The sequence below is a fragment of the Oncorhynchus kisutch genome, linkage group LG16, assembly GCF_002021735.2.
Source record: "Oncorhynchus kisutch isolate 150728-3 linkage group LG16, Okis_V2, whole genome shotgun sequence".
In the NCBI taxonomy this organism is placed as follows: Eukaryota; Metazoa; Chordata; class Actinopteri; order Salmoniformes; family Salmonidae; genus Oncorhynchus; species Oncorhynchus kisutch.
In genome coordinates, this window is record NC_034189.2 from 2,474,878 (window position 1) to 2,488,604 (window position 13,727).

Consider the following 13,727-nt stretch of genomic DNA (forward strand, 5'->3'; position numbering starts at 1 on the left):
TACTCTAACTTCCGTGACGCATATAAGGCCCTGCCCCGCCCCCCTTTCGGAAAAGCTGACCCCGACTCCATTTTGTTGATCCCTGCCTAGAGACAGAAACTAAAACAAGAGGCTCCCACGCTGAGGTCTGTCCAACGCTGGTCTGACCAAGCTGACTCCACACTCCAAGACTGCTTCCATCACGTGGACTGGGACATGTTTCGTATTGCGTCAGATAACAATATTGACGAATACGCTGATTCGGTGTGCGAGTTCATTAGAACGTGCGTTGAAGATGTCGTTCCCATAGCAACGATTAAAACATTCCCTAACCAGAAACCGTGGATTGATGGCAGCATTCGTGTGAAACTGAAAGCGCAAACCACTGCTTTTAATCAGGGCAAGGTGTCTGGTAACATGACCGAATACAAACAGTGCAGCTATTTCCTCCGCAAGGCTATCAAACAAGCTAAGCGTCAGTACAGAGACAAAGTAGAATCTCAATTCAACGGCTCAGACACAAGAGGCATGTGGCAGGGTCTACAGTCAATCACGGACTACAGGAAGAAATCCAGCCCAGTCACAGACCAGGATGTCTTGCTCCCAGGCAGACTAAATAACTTTTTTGCCCGCTTTGAGGACAATACAGTGCCACTGACACGGCCTGCAACGAAAACATGCGGTCTCTCCTTCACTGCAGCCGAGGTGAGTAAGACATTTAAACGTGTTAACCCTCGCAAGGCTGCAGGCCCAGACGGCATCCCCAGCCGCGCCCTCAGAGCATGCGCAGACCAGCTGGCCAGTGTGTTTACGGACATATTCAATCAATCCCTATACCAGTCTGCTGTTCCCACATGCTTCAAGAGGGCCACCATTGTTCCTGTTCCCAAGAAAGCTAAGGTAACTGAGCTAAACGAAAAGAGAACGAGTGCTACGGGGCGTAGCACTCACATCCGTCATCATGAAGTGCTTTGAGAGACTAGTCAAGGACCATATCACCTCCACCCTACCTGACACCCTAGACCCACTCCAATTTGCTTACCGCCCAAATAGGTCCACAGACGATGCAATCTCAACCACACTGCACACTGCCCTAACCCATCTGGACAAGAGGAATACCTATGTGAGAATGCTGTTCATCGACTACAGCTCGGCATTCAACACCATAGTACCCTCCAAGCTCGTCATCAAGCTCGAGACCCTGGGTCTCGACCCCGCCCTGTGCAACTGAGTACTGGACTTCCTGACGGGCCGCCCCCAGGTGGTGAGGGTAGGCAACCACATCTCCTCCCCGCTGATCCTCAACACTGGGGCCCCACAAGGGTGCGTTCTGAGCCCTCTCCTGTACTCCCTGTTCACCCACGACTGCGTGGCCACGCCCGCCTCCAACTCAATCATCAAGTTTGCGGACGACACAACAGTGGTAGGCTTGATTACCAACAACGACGAGACGGCCTACAGGGAGGAGGTGAGGGCCCTCGGAGTGTGGTGTCAGGAAAATAACCTCACACTCAACGTCAACAAACCATTCACAGAGACAAACTTATATCTTTCCGACAGATAAGATCTAAACCAGGCCAGAACTTGTCCGTGTAGACCAATTTGGGTTTCCAATCTCTCCAAAAGAATGTGGTGATCGATGGTATCAAAAGCAGCACTAAGGTCTAGGAGCACGAGGACAGATGCAGAGCTTCGGTCCGATGCCATTCAAATGTAATTTACCACCTTCACAAGTGCCGTCTCAGTGCTATGATAGGGTCTAAAACCAGACTGAAGCATTTTGTATACATTGTTTGTCTTCAGGAAGGCAGTAAGTTGCTGCGCAACAGCCTTTTCTAAAAATGTTCAGAGGAATGGAAGATTCGATATAGGCCGATAGTTTTTTATATTTTCTGGGTCAAGGTTTGGCTTTTTCAAGAGAGGCTTTATTACTGCCACTTTTAGTGAGTTTGGTACACATCCGGTGGATAGAGAGCCGTTTATTATGTTCAACATAGGAGGGCCAAGCACAGGAAGCAGCTCTTTCAGTAGTTTAGTTGGAATAGGGTCCAGTATGCAGCTTGAAGGTTTAGAGGCCATGAATATTTTCATCATTGTGTCAAGAGATATAGTACTAAAACACTTGAGCGTCTCTCTTGATCCTAGGTCCTAGGAGAGTTGTGCAGACTCAGGACAACTGAGCTTTGAAGGAATACGCAGATTTAAAGAGGAGTCCGTAATTTGCTTTCTAATAATCATAATCTTTTCCTCAAAGAAGTTCATGAATTTAACACTGCTAAAGTGAAAGTCATCCTCTCTTGGGGAATGCTGCTTTTTAGTTAGCTTTGCGACAGTATCAAAAAGGAATTTCGAATTGTTCTTATTTTTCTCAATTAAGTTAGAAAAATAGGATGATCGAGCAGCAGTAAGGGCTCCACGGTACTGCATGGTACTGTCTTTCCAAGCTAGTCGGAAGACTTCCAGTTTGGTGTGGCGCCATTTCCGTTCCAATTTTCTGGAAGCTTGCTTCAGAGCTCGGGTATTTTTTGTGTACCAGGGAGCTAGTTTCTTATGAGAAATGTTTTTAGTTTTTAGGGGTGCAACTGCATCTAGGGTATTGCGCAAGGTTAAATTGAGTTCCTCAGTTAGGTGGTTAACTGATTTTTGTCCTCTGGTTTCCTTAGGTAGACAGAGGGAATCTGGAAGGACATCAAGGAATCTTTGTGTTGTCTGTGAATTTATAGCACGACTTTTGATGTTCCTTGGTTGGGGTCTGAGCAGATTATTTGTTGCAATTGCAAACGTAATAAAATAGTGGTCCGATAGTCCAGGATTATGAGGAAAAACATTAAGATCCACAACATTTATTCCATGGGACAAAACTAGGTCCAGCGTGTGACAGTGAGTGGGTCCAGAGACATGTTAGACAAAGCCCACTGAGTCGATGATGGCTCCGAAAGCCTTTTGGAGTGGGTCTGTGGACTTTTCCATGTGAATATTAAAGTCACCAAAGATTAGAATATTATCTGCTATGACTACAAGGTCCGATAGGAATTCAGGGAACTCAGTGAGGAACGCTGTATATGGCCCAGGAGGCCTGTAAACAGTAGCTATAAAAAGTGATTGAGTAGGCTGCATAGATTTCATGACTAGAAGCTAAAAAGACGAAAACGTCATTTTTTTTGTAAATTGAAATTTGCTATCGTAAATGTTAGCAACACCTACGCCTTTGCGGGATGCACGGGGGATATGTTCACTAGTGTAGCCAGGAGGTGATGCCTCATTTAACACAGTAAATTCATCAGGCTTAAGCCATGTTTCAGTCAGGCCAATCACATCAAGATTATGGTCAGTGATTAGTTCATTGACTATAATTGCCTTTGAAGTAAGGGATCTAACATTAAGTAGCCCTATTTTGAGATGTGAGGTATCATGATCTCTTTCAATAATGACAGGAATGGAGGTGGTCTTTATCCTAGTGAGACTGCTAAGGCGAACACTGCCATGTTTAGTTTTGCCCAACCTAGGTCGAGGCACAGACACGGTCTCAATGGTGATAGCTGAGCTGACTACACTGACTGTGCTAGTGGCAGAGTCCACTATGCTGGCAGGCTGGCTAACAGCCTGCTGCCTGGCCTGCACCCTATTTCATTGTGGAGCTAGAGGAGTTAGAGCCCTGTCTGTGTTGGTAGATAAGATGAGAGCACCCCTCCAGCTAGGATGGAGTCCGTCACTCCTCAGCAGGTCAGGCTTGGTCCTGTTTGTGGGTGAGTCCCAGAAAGAGGGCCATTTATCTACAAATTCTAACTTTTGGGAGGGGCAGAAAACAGTTTTCAACCAGCGATTGAGTTGTGAGACTCTGCTGTAGAGCTCATCACTCCCCCTAACTGGGAGGGGGCCAGAGACAATTACCTGATGCCGACACATCTTTCTAGCTGATTTACACGCAGAAGCTATGTTGCGCTTGGTGATCTCTGACTGTTTCATCCTAACATCGTTGGTGCCGACGTGGATAACAATATCTCTATACTCTCTACACTCGCCAGTTTTAGCTTTAGCCAGCACCATCTTCAGATTAGCCTTAACGTCGGTAGCTCTGCCCCCTGGTAAACAGTGTATGATCGCTGGATGATTCGTTTTAAGTCTAATACTGCGGGTAATGGAGTCGACAATGACTAGAGTTTTCAATTTGTCAGAGCTAATGGAGGGAAGCTTCGGCGTCTCAGACCCCGTAACGAGAGGAGTAGAGACCAGAGAAGACTCGGCCTCTGACTCCGACTCGCTGCTTAATGGAGAAAACCGGTTAAAAGTTTCTGTCCGCTGAATGAGCGACACCGGTTGAGCGTTCCTACAGCATTTCCTTCCAGAAACCGTGAGAAAGTTGTCCGGCTGCGGGGACTGTGCCAGGGGATTTATACTACTATCTGTACTTACTGGTGGCACAGACGCTGTTTCATCGTTTCCTACACTGAAATTACCCTTGCCTAACGATTGCGCCTGAAGCTGGGCTTGTAGCACAGCTATCCTCGCCGTAAGGCGAGTACAGCGACTGCAATTAGAAGGCATCATGTTAATGTTACTACTTAGCTTCGGCTGTTGGAGGTCATGACGAATCGTGTCCGGAGTGAAAAAGTTGAGGAAAAAAATATATATATTTATATAAACGGTAATTAAAAATTAAAAACCGTAAAGTTGTCAGGTAGCAAAATAGGTTGGCAACAAAACGCATAGCAACTCGAAAACAAGTCTGCAAGTTGTGACCGGAAAAATGCAGGTGTATGCAGGTGTATCTCACTGACCATCACTGACCATCCCTAAAGCCAACACCTCATTTGGCCACCTTCCCTTCCAGTTCTCTGCTGCCTGCGACTGGAACGAATTGCAAAAATCTCTGAAGTTGGAGACTTTTATCTCCCTCACCAACTTTAAACATCTGCTCTCTGAGCAGCTAACCGATCGCTGCAGCTGTACATAGTCCATCGGTATATAGCCCACCCAATTTACCTACCTCATCTCCATACTGTTTTTATTGTATTTATTTTTCTGCTCTTTTGCACACCAATATCTCTACCTGCACATGTTAATCTGATCATTTATCACTCCAGTGTTAAACTTCTAAATTCTAATTATTCACTCCTATGGCCTATTTATTGCCTACCTCCTCATGCCTTTTGCAAAGGCATCTTTTTTCTACTGTGTTATTGACTTGTTAATTGTTTACTCCATGTGTAACTCTGTGTTGTCTGTTCACACTGCTATGCTTTATCTTGGCCAGGTCGCAGTTGTAAATGAGAACTTGTTCTCAACTAGCCTACCTGGTTAAATAAAGGTGTTCTCAACTAGCCTACCTGGTTAAATAAAGGTGTTCTCAACTAGCCTACCTGGTTAAATAAAGGTGTTCTCAACTGGCCTACCTGGTTAAATACAGGTGTTCTCAACTAGCCTACCTGGTTAAATAAAGGTGTTCTCAACTAGCCTACCTGGTTAAATAAAGGTGAAAAACAGCCTTTCAAAATAATAGTACTTCCTGGTTGGATTTTCCTCAGGATTTTGCCTGCCATATCAGTTCTGTTATACTCACAGACATTATTTTAACAGTTCTGTAAACTTTTACCAATTACATGCATATCCTAGCGTCTGGGCCTGAGTAGCAGGCAGTTTAATTTGGGCACGCTTTTCATCCAAAATTCTAAATGTTGCCCCCTACCCTAGAGAAGTTTAAAACATGGTTCAATCAGAGCTAGTTATCAACACATTAAAACATGGTGTTGGTAACTGTAGCTCTATTTGAACCATGTTGTAAAGTGTTGATAACTGTATCTCTGATTGAACCATGTTGTAAAGTGTTGATAACTATATCTCTGATTGAACCATGTTGTAAAGTGTTGATAACTGTATCTCTGATTGAACCATGTTGTAAAGTGTTGATAACTGTATCTCTGATTGAACCATGTTGTAAAGTGTTGATAACTGTATCTCTGATTGAACCATGTTGTAAAGTGTTGATAACTGTAGCTCTGATTGAACCATGTTGTAAAGTGTTGATAACTATATCTCTGATTGAACCATGTTGTTAAGTGTTGATAACTGTCTATTTAGGGGAAACCAGGGTTCCCAGGAAGACACACCAAGACCAATTAAATGAGTTTCTACCTTACAACACAATCGCTGCAGGGTCACAATATGGTATTCTGATCACAGTGTGTACTATATTATATTACCTCTTAGTAGAAGTAGAAAGTAGGATGGATTAGAGTCAACTACCACAACATGTAATGTACCTGATATGAATTCATGCATTTAGGAGTAAATTGCCTTGGTATTCATGTTCATGAGGAGTAAATATTCGTGGAAATCCCCAAAATAATGGGTGAGACGAGGTCAATCACCAGCATATTACGTTATTCAAAACATCTGGAATAACACATTATTCTCTTGCATTTCAAAAAATACGAAAAAACGTGTTTTCCCTGTATTATCTTTTACCAGATCTAATGTGTTATATTCTCTTACATTCCTTTCACAAACTTCAAAGTGTTTCCTTTCAAATACCAATAATATGCATAGATTCAGGGCCTGAGCTACAGGTTTGGATATGTAAATATAGGATAACATTTTTAAAAGGTTCCGATCCTTAAGAGGTTTGAATAAGGAAGCAGGTCACAACTTGAATAGAGTGCTCTGCAATAATGAGGCTGTTCGACCCAAATAGGGGTTAGGGTTACTCACCAGGGGTTAGGGTTACTCACCAGGGGTTAGGGTTACTCACCAGGGGTTAGGGTTAGGTACACAAACACCAACCCACATTCTATGGAATGCAGGCTTAGTCAGAACCCTATTCTATTGCATAAAACGACAATTTGCTGCATAAACAGTATTTAACATAATCTTGCAATGTATCTATCACAGTATTGATAAGGAGTAAATAACCCTATTATTGATAAGGAGTAAATAGCCCTGGTATTGATGAGGGAGAGCTGGATATAAGGAGTAAATAGCCCTGGTATTGATGAGGGAGATCTGGATATAAGGAGTAAATAGCCCTGGTATTGATGAGGGAGATCTGGATATAAGGAGTAAATAACCCTGGTATTGATGAGGGAGAGCTGGATATAAGTAGTAAATAGCCCTGGTATTGATGAGGGAAATCTGGATATAAGGAGTAAATAACCCTGGTATTGATGAGGGAGAGCTGGATATAAGGAGTAAATAGCCCTGGTATTGATAAGGAGTAAATAACCCTTGTATTGATAAGGAGTAAATAACCATGGTATTGATAAGGAGTAAATAACCATGATATTGATTGGAGAGAGCTGGACATAAGCAGGAGCCTCACAGGAAATAATTTGATAGGATTCTAAGTAGCACAGTATTGACCAGTAAATAATCTGATATGATTTCAGTTTCTAAGTGGTTCTGTATTGGAAAAGTAAATACATGACCACACTGATGAATTACTTCTGTGTTGAACAGGTGATCGTGTAGAAGAAGGGTGAGGCTGAGTTCACCTGATCACCATAACAACCATCAGAATGGAACTCATGGTATTCTAATATAGAACTGTGAGTCACAATGCTGTATGTTGTTACATTGTAGCTCCACCTGCTGGAACAATAGTGGCATTTGATCAAATGTGATCTATTAACTGATACATGTATTATTCTGATTGGAATGTGTTTTAATATAATGTGTGTTGTATTATTCATTCAGCAGCTGTCCTTTAACATCAGTCATATACTGGTCATATACTGTATAGCATTATGGTTGATACATTGTAAATGCCTTCACTTCTCATGTCTATACAGATCAACTGATAGGTGTTGTGGTTCAGGCATTATTGTTACAGGTTCAGTATAATGTTATACCGTTACATGTTACAGAGATAGAAACATACAGGAGAGGAGAAATCAATTGTTACAATTATGTACTATATTTTCCCATTTTGGTCTCTATAGTGGTACAGCATTATTTTATTTAAATATTAAACTAATGAAGTCCTATTGTTTTATTGTGGTTATTTTGTGCAAAAAAAATATTTTTCCATGAATCATCTAGCTAAGATATTGCTTTTGTCTTCGTAGCTTATGTAATTAAAAAATGATTTACCTCAGTCGTGTAGCCTGTATTTCAATCTGTTCTGAATGACATCAAAAGCACTCTGATTTTAATTTCACTTGAGTATATTCTAAATACTCCATTCCAGGTTCCCCCTACAGCCCCCAGGGCCTTGAGTATCTTCTAAATGCTCCATTCCAGGTTTCCTCTACAGCCCCCAGGGCCTTGAGTATCTTCTAAATGCTCCATTCCAGGTTCCCCCTACAGCCCCCAGGGCCTTGAGTATCTTCTAAATGCTCCATTCCAGGTTTCCCCTACAGCCCCCAGGGTCTTGAGTATCTTCTAAATACTCCATCCCAGGTTTCCCCTACAGCCTCCCGTCATTTCTGCCATACTGCTCACAACTAGTCAACAACTGACAGTGAAAGTCACATTTATTTTATTTTTTATTTTTTTATATGATCAAAGCTCTTGGCACATCCCAAGTTGTTGAAAATTGAAATATTTACCATTTGCCTACTTGTTGTCCAGTGGCGAGTTTAGCAGTAAATCTTGGTGGGTCAAGGTTAAAAAAAAATTGATTCATGCCAACAAAGCCACTACACAACACAACACTAAACAATACATTCATTGCACTATAACGGTGACAAACGTTGCACACAAACTATTTAGGGCCTAAAACAGTTAATTCAGCCTCATTAACTGCCTTTAAAAAAACATAGCTGAAAAAAACAGGTGCTTCTACACCTGCATTGCTTGCTGTTTGGGGTTTTAGGCTGGGTTTCTGTACAGCACTTTGAGATATCAGCTGATGTACGAAGGGCTTTATAAATACATTTGATTTGATATACATGATTGGTTAGATATCCCTCTAGTGGTGTGGGGGCTGTGCTTTGGCAAAGTGGGTGGGGTTATATCCTTCCTGTTTGGCCCTGTCCGGGGGTGTCCTCAGATGGGCCCACAGTGTCTCCTGACCCCTCCTGTCTCAGCCTCCAGTATTTATGCTGCAGTAGTTTATGTGTCGGGGGTCTAGGGTCAGTTTGTTATATCTGGAGTACTTCTCCTGTCCCATTCGGTGTCCTGTGTGAATCTAAGTGTGCGTTCTCTAATTCTCTCCTTCTCTCTTTCTTTCTCTCTCTCGGAGGACCTGAGCCCTAGGACCATGCCCCAGGACTACCTGACATGATGACTCCTTGCTGTCCCCAGTCCACCTGACCGTGCTGCTGCTCCAGTTTCAACTGTTCTGCCTTATTATTATTCGACCATGCTGGTCATTTATGAACATTTGAACATCTTGGCCATGTTCTGTTATAATCTCCACCTGGCACAGCCAGAAGAGGACTGGCCACCCCACATAGCCTGGTTCCTCTCTAGGTTTCTTCCTAGGTTTTGGCCTTTCTAGGGAGTTTTTCCTAGCCACCGTGCTTCTACACCTGCATTGCTTGCTGTTTGGGGTTTTAGGCTGAGTTTCTGTACAGCACTTGAGATATCAGCTGATGTACGAAGGGCTATATTAATAAATTTGATTTGATATGGCTGACTTGCTTAAACAAATATGGTTTCTACTGACAATTGAGATGTACAAACTATGGCAAAAGGGAACGATGAGTGGATAAGAGGCAGTCGTAATTTTGATTAAGACAATGAGACGGACGTAGTCAATATAACTATTTTGAAATGTACAGCAACAGAATTCAGAACATGGGCCGTTCTTACAGTATTCTACCTGAACACCAAGTCAGAACTGTAGGATATGAAAAGGGAGCATATAAGCAGACAATGAAAGGTCTTACTATATTTGATGATGGCATTTATCTAAAACAGGATATAGGCTACATGTGCACCAACAAGTCAGAACAGTAGGCTAAAATATGAGGGAGATAGAGACCAAATTATTTGGGTGAGGAACATGGGCTACAAACAGCTTTCTACCCAACATACACGTAGGATGACTTTCTTAGCTACAGTATACATATCTAGTACCTGGCATGTTACATAATTTATGCAGCAGCATACAAAACATTTTGAGGAGGGGCAAATTTTCTCATCAAACTTTGTCATCAAAGTCTAGCATCTCTTAAAAAAACATGGTCGATGTAAGTTATCTTCAGGTCAGAGGTCCATAGTTACATTTCCTAGCTCTCCCTGTAGATTTTGCGGCAACGTAGTGTCCCGATGAGTGACAGAACACTGAGCCAATCATGGCGCAACTACAGAACATTATCTACCCCAACGATCTGTATTTTCCGCTGGCTGCCCCACCACCACAGAAAGCACTGAGCTAGGCTGAAACACCTGCATTTTGGAGCTGCCTTAATTAATTAATTTAACCTCTTACAGCTACCCTCCTACTTTGTGCAATTTCCGCCTGAAGAAATCTAACAGCCTGTAGCTCAGGCACAGAACCAAGGATATACATATTCTTGGTACCATTTGAAATAAAACACTCCGAAGGTTGTGTAAATGTGAATTGAATGTAGGAGAAAATAACACAATAGATCTGGTTTAGATAAAACAATGGAAAAAAACATACGTTTTTAATTTTTATTTTTGTATCATCATCTTTAAAATGAACAAAATAAAACAAACATTCAGATAGGATGATGGGGACAATTTCAGTGAAAAAATATAAGAGGGCAACAGTACTTGTGCAAAGTTTCAGAATGATAACTTCCAAAATGAGTGTGCTACATGACATTTATCATGAAGTCACCCAGGTGTCCCACACAAGTAGCACAAATGTACTAAAGTGGCAAAATTGGTGAAGGTATACATTTTGAACCATTAACTATATACAAAATACCAAAATGGTATTCTAGCACACTTTTCTTTTTAAATGGGGAAAAAATATATATATATACACATATATACAAAATAACATTTACATTTTTTTATTTCAACTTTATTTAACCAGGTAGGCAAGTTGAGAACATGTTCTCATTTACAATTGCGACCTGGCCAAGATAAAGCAAAGCAGTTCGACACATACAACGACACAGAGTTACACATGGAGTAAAACAAACATACAGTCAATAATACAGTATAAACAAGTGATGATGTGAGCAAATGAGGTGAGATAAGGGAGGTAAATGCAAAAAAAGGCCATGGTGGCAAAGTAAATACAATATAGCAAGTAAAACACTGGAATTGTAGATTTGCAATGGAAGAATGTGCAAAGTAGAAATGAAAATAATGGGGTGCAAAGGAGCAAAATTAATTAATTAATTAAATACAGTAGGGAAAGAGGTAGTTGTTTGTGCTAAATTATAGGTGGGCTATGTACAGGTGCAGTAATCTGTGAGCTGCTCTGACAGTTGGTGCTTAAAGCTAGTAAGGGAGATAAGTGTTTCCAGTTTCAGAGATTTTTGTTTTTCGTTCCAGTCATTGGCAGCAGAGAACTGGAAGGAGAGGCGGCCAAAGAAAGAATTGGTTTTGGGGGTGACTAGAGAGATATACCTAATCATTGGTGCACAATGATGTCATGACTTGTTGTCTTCAAATCGGTTTCTTTCAGTCAATACCTCCCGCGAAATGGCCCATCAGGTTTGATTGTGTTACAAACATGACTGGAAAAGGGTTATTTACCTGGAATGTGTGGTCGAAAATGGAATGAGACGAAATTCACGACACAAGCGGTTCACAAAATGTTTTGTGTTAGGCTGTAAAAACGGATTTTATCAAACAAAAGACCATTCATTGTGTAACAATGAGCATTGGAATTGCAAACAGATGAAGATCGTCAAAGGTAAACGATTTATTTTAATGCAGTTTGTGATTATGTTACGCCTGTGCTAGTTGAAAAAGTAGATTTTTATGGGGCTCTATGCTCAGATAATCGCATCGTAATAATAAGAACAAAAAATGTGAAATTTCATATTGGTCTGAAAAAACTAATTCCATAAATTCTTTGGGATCTTTAATGATCTACATTGTTAACATATTACTGCTCCGGGATAATTTACCCCAAAGGGAGTTAAGAAATCATTTAGACAGATTTCTTTTGGTTTTGTTGACCTCTATTCTGTCAGGGTCAAGGCGTGTGCCTTCTTTGTCATGATAGTGTGCATGTATCTGTCTTTGCTCTCTTTTTTATGTTTATTTCACCTTTATTTAACCAGGTGGCCAGTTGAGAACACCTTTATTTAACCATTTGAGAACAAGTTCTCATTTACAACTGGGATCTGGCCAGGATAAAGCAAATCAGTGTGACACAAACAACCACACAGAGTTACACATGGAATAAACAAATGTACAGTCAATAACACAATAGAAAATCTGTATACAGTGTATGCAAATGAAGTAAGGAGGTAAGGCAATAAATAGGCCATAGTGGCGAAGTAATTACAAATTAGCAATTTACACTGGAGTGATAGATGAGGATGTGCAAGTAGAAATACAAAAATACATATTTACACGGGACAAAAACGTGCCAAAAACAACCACGTCTTGCTGCTACCACGTCTTGCTGCTTGGATTGAAATAAAGAAATGAGGCCCTAATCTATGGATTTCACATGACTGGGAATACAGATATGCATCTGTTGGTCACAGACACCTTAAAAAAGGTAGTGGATCAGAAAACCGGTCACTATCTGGTGTGACCACCATTTGCCTCGTGCAGCGTGACACATCTCCTTCACATAGAGTTGATCAGGCTGTTGATTGTGGCCTGTGTACTATGGCCAGCACTGGTGGCTGACATTTAAACAGTGTAACATGATGCTCTGGTGGCTGACATTTAATCAGTATAACATGATGCTCTGGTCTGGTGGCTGACATTTAAACAGTATAACATGATGCTCTGCTCTGGTGGCTGACATTTAATCAGTATAACATGATGCTCTGGTCTGGTGGCTGACATTTAAACAGTATAACATGATGCTCTGGTCTGGTGGCAGACATTTAAACAGTATAACATGATGCTCTGGTCTGGTGGCTGACATTTAAACAGTATAACATGATGCTCTGGTGGCTGACATTTAAACTGTATAGCATGATGCTCTGGTCTGGTGGCTGACATTTAAATAGTATAACATGATGCTCTGGTCTGGTGGCTGACATTTAAACAGTATAGCATGATGCTCTGGTGGCTGACATTTAAACAGTATAACATGATGCTCTGGTGGCTGACATTTAAACAGTATAACATGATGCTCTGGTGGCTGACATTTAAACAGTATAACATGATGCTCTGGTCTGATGGCTGACATTTAAACAGTATAACATGATGCTCTGGTGGCTGACATTTAAACAGTATAACATGATGCTCTGGTCTGGTGGCTGACATTTAAACAGTATAACATGATGCTCTGGTGGCTGACATTTAAACTGTATAGCATGATGCTCTGGTCTGGTGGCTGACATTTAAACAGTATAACATGATGCTCTGGTCTGGTGGCTGACATTTAAACAGTATAGCATGATGCTCTGGTGGCTGACATTTAAACAGTATAACATGATGCTCTGGTCTGGTGGCTGACATTTAAACAGTATAACATGATGCTCTGGTGGCTGACATTTAAACTGTATAGCATGATGCTCTGGTCTGGTGGCTGACATTTAAACAGTATAACATGATGCTCTGGTCTGGTGGCTGACATTTAAACAGTATAGCATGATGCTCTGGTGGCTGACATTTAAACAGTATAACATGATGCTCTGGTCTGGTGGCTGACATTTAAACAGTATAACATGATGCTCTGGTGGCTGACATTT